The sequence below is a fragment of the Aegilops tauschii genome, chromosome 7 (genome assembly GCF_002575655.3).
Source record: "Aegilops tauschii subsp. strangulata cultivar AL8/78 chromosome 7, Aet v6.0, whole genome shotgun sequence".
NCBI lineage: Eukaryota > Viridiplantae > Streptophyta > Magnoliopsida > Poales > Poaceae > Aegilops > Aegilops tauschii.
Genome location: NC_053041.3, coordinates 321,566,245 through 321,574,361, shown reverse-complemented (window position 1 = coordinate 321,574,361; position 8,117 = coordinate 321,566,245).

Sequence of the window (8,117 nt, the reverse complement as noted above, 5' to 3'; positions counted from 1 at the left end):
GCCACAAATATGTTACACCATCATTACCAACTTTGCATCTTTTTGGCATCAATATTATGAATATGTGTATCACCACAATCGAGATTCAACAAAAATAGACCACTCTTCGAGGGTGCATGACCATAAACGATATTACTCATATAAATAGAACAACCATTATTCTCTAATTTAAATGAATAACCGTCTCGCACTAAACAAGATCCAGATATAGTGTTCATGCTCAACGTGTAACGCCCACAATGCGGCTATATCTCCCACATGTCGAGGCATGACTTAGAGGCATAACCGCATTGTGGTTTTGTCGCGAGAAGGGTCATCTTCACACAATCCCATGTAATGAACAAGAAAGGGATAAAGAGTTGGCTTACAATCGCCACGTCACACAATGATCATAATAATTCATACATCATTCAGAGTACAAACATAGTCTGACTACGGACAAATCCGAATGAAAAGGAGATAACCCCAAATGCTAGATCCCGGTCATCCCAACTGGGCACCACTACTGATCATCAGGAAAAGACACGTAGTAACGGCCAAGGTCCTCGTCGAACTCCCACTTGAGTTCGGTAGCATCACCTGCACTGGCATCATCGGCACCTGCAACTGTTTTGGAAGTATATGTGAGTCACGAGGACTCAGCAATCTCAAAACCTGCCAGATCAAGACTATTTAAACTTATGGGTAGGATGTGGTAATGAGGTGGAGTTGCAGCAAGCACTAAGCAAATATGGTGGCTAACATACGAGTACAAGAGTAAGATGAGAAACTACGCAACGGTCGTAAAGCTAGTAGTGATCAAGAAGTGATCCTGAACTACTTACGTTCATACATAACCCAACCGTGTTCACTTCCCGGACTCTGCCGAAAAGAGACCATCGCGGTTACACACGCGGTTGATGCATTTTAATTAAGTCAAGTGTCAAGTTCTCTACAACCGGATATTAACAAATTCCCATCTGCCACATAACCGTGGGCACGGCTCTCGAAAGTTTATACCCTGTAGGGGTGTCCCAACTTAGCCCATAACAAGCTCTCACGATCAACGAAGGATATTCCTTCTCCCGAAACAACCCGATAAGACTCGGAATCCCGGTTACAAGACATTTCGACAATGGTAAAACAAGACCAGCAAGACCGCCCGAATGTGCCGACAAATCTCGATAGGAGCTGCACATATCTCGTTCTCAGGGCACACCGGATGGGCAAGACATCGGGTTGGCATAGACCCTGGTTGCCCAGGGGGCGCCGGACATCGCTCAGGTTGGACCAGCACTCAGAGGAACACTAGCCCGGGGGGGTTAAATAAAGATGACCCTCGGGTTTATAACTCCCAAGGGAAAGGTTTAGGTTGTTAGGCAAATGTTAAAACCAAGGTTGGGCCTTGCTAGAGGAGTTTTATTCAAAGCAAACTGTCAAGGGGGTCCCATAACCCCAACCGCGTAAGGAATGCAAAATCAAGGAGCATAACACCGGTATGACGGAAACTAGGCGGCAAGAGTGGAACAAAACACCAGGCATAAGGCCGAGCCTTCCACCCTTTACCAAGTATATAGATGCATTAATTAAAATAAGAGATATTGTGATATCCCAACATAATCATGTTCCAACATGGAGCAATCTTCAACTTCACCTGCAACTAACAACGCTATAAGAGAGGCTGAGCAAAAGCGGTAACATAGCCAAACAACGGTTTGCTAGGAAGGTGGGTTAGAGGCTTGACATGGCAATATGGGAAGCATGATAAACAAGTGGTAGGTAGCGCGACATAGCGATAGAACGAACAACTAGCAAGCAAAGATAGAAGTGATATCGAGGGTAATGGTCATCTTGCCTGAAATCCTGCTAGGAAGAAGACCGAATCCATGAAGAAGACGATCCCAGCTATTCGAACGAATCCTCACAATCGCAACGAAACAGGAACTATCGAGAAGGAGCACAACCGGAAAGAAGCAAACAACATGGTAAGCAACCATCACATAAACATGGCATGATGCACAATCAAGTATGATGCATGTCCGGTTTAACGAGGCATGGCATGGCAAAATGCACAAACAATACTACAAATTAAGTGGAGCTCAATATGCAACAAGTTGCACATTGACGAAACACCACATCCGAGTTATTTAGTTCGCTCCCGCTTAGGTACGCAACAATATTAAATGTTGTTAAACATGGCAAGAGGGTGAAGCATAATAAAACTACCTATCTAGGCAAGTTTAAATGAGGCCGGAACAACAAACAACAAGTCCGGAAAATCCTCATATGCATATTATGAATTTGGTACAGTTCTGCCCTAAACACAATTTTAGAGTTGTTAAACATGCAAAGTACCACCATGTTAAACTATGCATTTTTCTAGATAAATTGCATATAAAGTTCACAGGAGAGGGGCTGGGCGGATGCTCACATTGGGCCTGGCCCGGACAGTGGAGAGGTAGGCCGGTGGGGCTGCAGCCCACGCGGTTGGCGAGGCGCGGTCAACGCGGACGAGCGGGCTCCTACTGTTCGTTACCAACAGAGGCAGCAGCAAGTCATGGCGAGGGAAGGTGCAGGCAGCAGAAGCTTGCATTGCAGCGGCAGCAAGAACCGTCAGAGGACTGTGGAGGCCAATCGGACGGCAAGGAGGGGTTTCTCCGGCGAGCGGAGGGATGGAGCGGACGCTCGGCGATATAGAGCAGGTAGCGGATCACCGGGCGCGAAGCAGAGGTAGCGGCTGACGTCGGACTTGGCGCGAGAGGAACCGGGCAGCATGGCGGGAAGGCGCAGGTGAGATAGGTGGCTGGATCCAGGCGGCGAAGGGTCGGCCCGAGGGGCGCTGCAGAGCAGCGACAGAGGCGCTCCAATAGAGGGACTCGGCGGGGCGGCGCGATGCAGGGGCTCCGGCGTTGAGGGACGATGGGAAAGGACGGATCCGAGGCTCTCTGGCACGGATCAGCCGGCAACCATGGCGGCGCGTCGAGCTGGAGCTACGGCAGGCGATCCACGGCATTTCCTGAAGGGCAAGAGAGAGGTGAGGTAGGGAGAAGGAGAGGGCAACAAGATCGGGCGGCTCACCGGAGGTAGCAGCAGTCACCGGCGAGGCAACACAGGGAGAAGGCGACGCAGGGTTGCGGGCACGGGGCGGCTCGATCTCGAGAACCAGAGGAGGCGCGAGCGAGGACATTCTTTAGGTCGCGAGGAGATGATGACGATGCTCCTGCTCGGGGCCTTGGGCGCGCGAGGCTGCAGGGAGCTTTGGCTGGTCGAGGGACTTGGCGACGAAGACGCCGGGGTTGGGGTCCTCGGCCGCAGGGTTGCTGCCTAGTGCTGCCCCGGCAAGCTGCGGCTCGCGGTCGATGGCTGGAGCGAGCACTCTCGCTCGGGAGGCGGCTGAGGGTGGCGATGGATTGGTGGATCGGGAGAGGGATGGAATTGTGGATGGCTGCGGGCGCATTGTTGGGTGGGAGTTGGATCGAGGGATTGGCTGGCTGCGGGTTGGATCCCGATGAAGAGAGTGGCGGCAGTGGGTGAGGGGATTTGGTGGATGGGACAAGCCTCTAGGATCTAGGGTTAGGCGTCTATTTATAGAAAGGGTTAGCTTAGGGTCTACTCGGTCCCTCCGATCGTAATCGGGCGGGAGAGAATAAATAGCTTAGGAGAGTTCAACAAAGAACCAAAGATATTTTAGGGATGTTTGGGGATGATCCAAATCCAACGGTAACGAAAGTCCGGTTCAGGTTCAGGGAAGTTTCGGACACGGGCGAGGGGTCGATGCACTGTGCAAAGAGGGGTTAGGCAAACGAGGTCAAGTGTGTGGTTGGACTAAGAATGGTCAAGGAAGACAAACGGTCTGACGACATGCCACGAAGACAAGGAGAAGCGGCAACTACGAACGACTACGAGTTTTATAAGAACATGCGGATGCAATATGCATGATGACATGATGAAATGCAACAACAACAAAATAAAACACACGATGGCAACGAAGAACATGGAAGGCTTCTGGAGCGTCGGTCTTATCTCGACCCGAGATCTAAGGATGGCACCAAGGAGAAACGGAAGAGAAAGAGGTAAGACAAAGTTGCTTCTTTGACAAACGTGTGAAACCAATGAACCTTGAGAGGTTGAAAACTTTAAAGAAGAACACAACAGAGTTGAACAAAACTGAGAGCACTCCGGTAGAAAAGAGAAACAAGGAATACCATGTGAACCTTGGATGTTGGAAAGCTATGAATGACGAGCACAATGGACAAGAAGGAATTGAAACCACTCTGGTTGAAACGAGATAAACAAGGGACAAGGAAGAACAAATTTGAACAACACTCCGGTTAAATGGATAAGCAAGAAAAGAACTTGATCTTTACAAAATGAGGTGATGGGTGAAGAGAGCAACATCACAATGCCTCCGGAACGAAAGAATAGAATCTAGATTGTTGGGATAAAGGGACAGAGAAGAAAATGACAACTTCTACCACAATTGAACTTGGCGAGCATCCTTTCAAGAAGGTTAGAGCGGAGTTGTCGGAAAACCAACAACGAAAGGATAAGCTTGTTGTGGGCTTATGGAAAACATCCCAAAACATGAGGTGAAATCATGCCACTAACCGAAACAATTGATCGCTTGGGATCAACCAAATGATGAAAACTTCTTTCGCCGACAGGACGAGGAATACTTGGATCATAGATAAGCACCACAATAGCAACATTCCTTAGGGAAGGCTTTAGGTGAAATCTATACCAAGATAACTCCTAGGAAGAAAAAGATGGGTTTAAATATCTCATTCTTAACAACATGTGAATCATGAACCACGAAGAGAAGTTATCAAGAATGATATAACACCACTTCAAAAGATAAGGTATAAAGGATTGCATTTCACAATGCAAGATGACGAATACTTGAGCTCCTCCAAGAAGAATCTTGAAGAACACTTCGAGAATGAATTAAATCTTTAGCGAACCACCATGTAGAGCCTCCATGAAGAACTCCGGTCATAAAAGAATGATCAAACGAAAGGAAAGTCGAGAAGAACAAGATGAGGCCTTGCAATGATTTAGATGGGGCTTCGGGATGATATAACCGAGAAAAACTTGGAACTCCGGAAAGAAAGAATTAAACACTTGGAAGAAACAAGAATAAGAATTATTTTATGCGTATCCTTCACCAATTTAAATTGATGACAAGCAACGGATTTGGCATACTACTTATTCTCGTAGAAAGGATTAAGAGAGATATAGCGTAAACTTGAGAAAAGTCTTCAACAATCCACCGGTAGGATTTAAACAACGAATGAATTAATATGAGAACATCGGAAGAGGAATCTGGAACAAACCGCCATAAGAATTAAAAATGATTGAAGAGAAGAGAATGAATCGCCAGGAAGAATTGAAAATTAATGTAGCAAAGGCACAATTCACCTGGAAGAATTATAAAACTAATAAAGACACTTGACGGAATTTAGATACATGAGAATGAATAGATCACGAGCTGACTAGAGAATACTTGAACGATGCACCGGAACAATTGCGGAATGAGAACTGAACGTCGAGAATGAATAAATCCGAAATGATGGCCGTCGTAGGAATAAAATGGAAAGAGCTCATGAAATGCTTCGGATGGGTATGAATGAATTATCATGAGTGGAAATGATTTCAGAGGATGGCATGAAGCTAGAACCACAAATCTTCAAGAGAACGGATCAAGATTTAGGAAAAATTCTTCTTCGGTCTTCCAATGTTGAGAATGATGATGAGAACCACCATGACAATTGATGAGACACTCCGGAACAAAGAAGAATAGAAATGTTGAACCAACAATGAAAATGTTTTGAAAGCGATCTTGGAGAAGGAATATGACTGATGATAATTCATCTTACGTCAAACTTTGAAAGAATTTGAGAATCGCTCCGGATAAATTAGAAGAGTCAGGTAAGATCCTGGGAAAAGACCTATGGGTTAGGGCCCACTCAAAAGAAACACCGTTGAAATGATATTTGAAGAGAGATAATGCACCTGTTGATTTGAACATCTTGAATGAGGTAACAACCTCGATATAGCTTGGAAGGAATAAGAATGGAAACTTGAATCTTCTGGGATATCTTCAGCACTCCAGATAACATGAATAGCAAGAGGTGGATGATTAAGAGATGCACCAACATGAGAAAGCATTTGAAACGAGGAAAGGAATACGATCAACACTGAAAGCTTGAATTGAATCCACCGGAGAAGAAAAGAGAACGAAGAATGATGCACCTATAGCTCCTGAGCATCTTCACAAGAAATCACCAGGCGAAACTTGAAACAAAAGACTGAAGAAATTTCTCATGAATAAGAGGATACTTGATTAATAATTCTGGCTACATGAAGAAAAAGGGCAGGAGGGTGGGAAAACAAAGGCAACTTGGGTCGGATGAAACATACACCATTGAGAAAAAAACTTAGAATTGATCTTGCGAATGGGGAGAATGATGGGATCATCTCGAAGAGAAGCGCACCGGTTGGTAATAGAATTGGGATGACAATCTCGATAAATAAGAAGGATTGTATTCACATAGGACTATGAGAACACCGCTTAGGAAAGGTATGGACTCAACACTTGACAATGAAGCAAATCGAATACCACAATCAGAAAAAAGGATTTGGCTTGGAGAATAAGCCGGAACAAACATATGGTAGACCCCATGTCGTATCATGTGTCTGTTGGAAAGATATCCTACGTGATACTTGAATTCCCACCTATTAACTCCCGAAACTTTCTGGTTATGCAATCTGGTGTTGGGGATACAGGGGAAGCAATATAACTCACCCAAACTAAACAGTCCCTACATCCAGCTGTATCCATCCGTCAACACATAACCAACAAAACTCCGGAAATCATGTACCTCAACCTTCGAAAAGCATCCGTTATACAAGCTACGGCAATACTCCCGAACTCCTGCCCCAGTACTAGGTGGCGTCGAGGTTATCTCACCAACAACTGCATAAAAGAGATTTTCGATGTCGGCAAACTCAGGTATTCCAGAACTGCAACGATAAAATTGTGACGACAACACCTCGGAGCTCAACTCCCCGAGACACTGCCACAACCCCTAAATGTTAGGAGGCACCAAGAGCAATGTTCTCGTCACAAGAATATCGGAACGATCCCAAGATACCCGCGTGATCCTAATTTTTTTAGTGAAAATGAGGAGAGGAAAGTCAAAACATCTACGTCAGGAGACCTCACCAGAGCGACGAAGGGGGCTGAGGAGTAAAAAGAATCCTACTCTCTGATATATATAATCCTAAGACTCAAAACATTTTTGTTCTTCACTCAACAACGTCAGCAATTCGATCAAGTAGGGGGCTCTTAAGTCGGGGATGGCTCTGATTACCAACTTGTAACACCCACAATGCAGCTATATCTCCCACGTGTCGAGGCACGACTTAGAGGCATAACCGCCTTGTGGTTTTGTCGCAAGAAGGGTCATCTTCACACAATCCCATGTAATGAACAAGAAAGGGATAAAGAGTTGGCTTACAATTGCCACGTCACACAATGATCATAATAATTCATACATCATTCAGAGTACAAACATAGCCCGACTACGGACAAATCCGAATGAAAAGAAGATAACCCAAATGCTAGATCCCCGATCGTCCCAACTGGGCACAACTACTGATCATCAGGAAAAGACACGTAGTAATGGCCAAGGTCCTCGCCGAACTCCCACTTGAGTTCGGTAGCATCACCTGCACTGGCATCATCGGCACCTGCAACTGCTTTGGTAGTATATGTGAGTCACGAGGACTCAGCAATCTCAAAACCCGCGAGATCAAGACTATTTAAGCTTATGGGTAGGATGTGGTAATGAGGTGGAGTTGCAGCAAGCACTAAGCAAATATGGTGGCTAACATACGAGTACAAGAGTAAGATGAGAAACTACGCAACAGTCGTAAAGCTAGTAGTGATCAAGAAGTGATCCTAAACTACTTACGTTCATACATAACCCAACCGTGTTCACTTCCCGGACTCCGCCGAAAAGAGACCATCACGGTTACACACGCGGTTGATGCATTTTAATGAAGTCAAGTGTCAAGTCCTCTACAACCGGATATTAACAAATTCCCATCTACCACATAACCGCGGGCACGGCTCT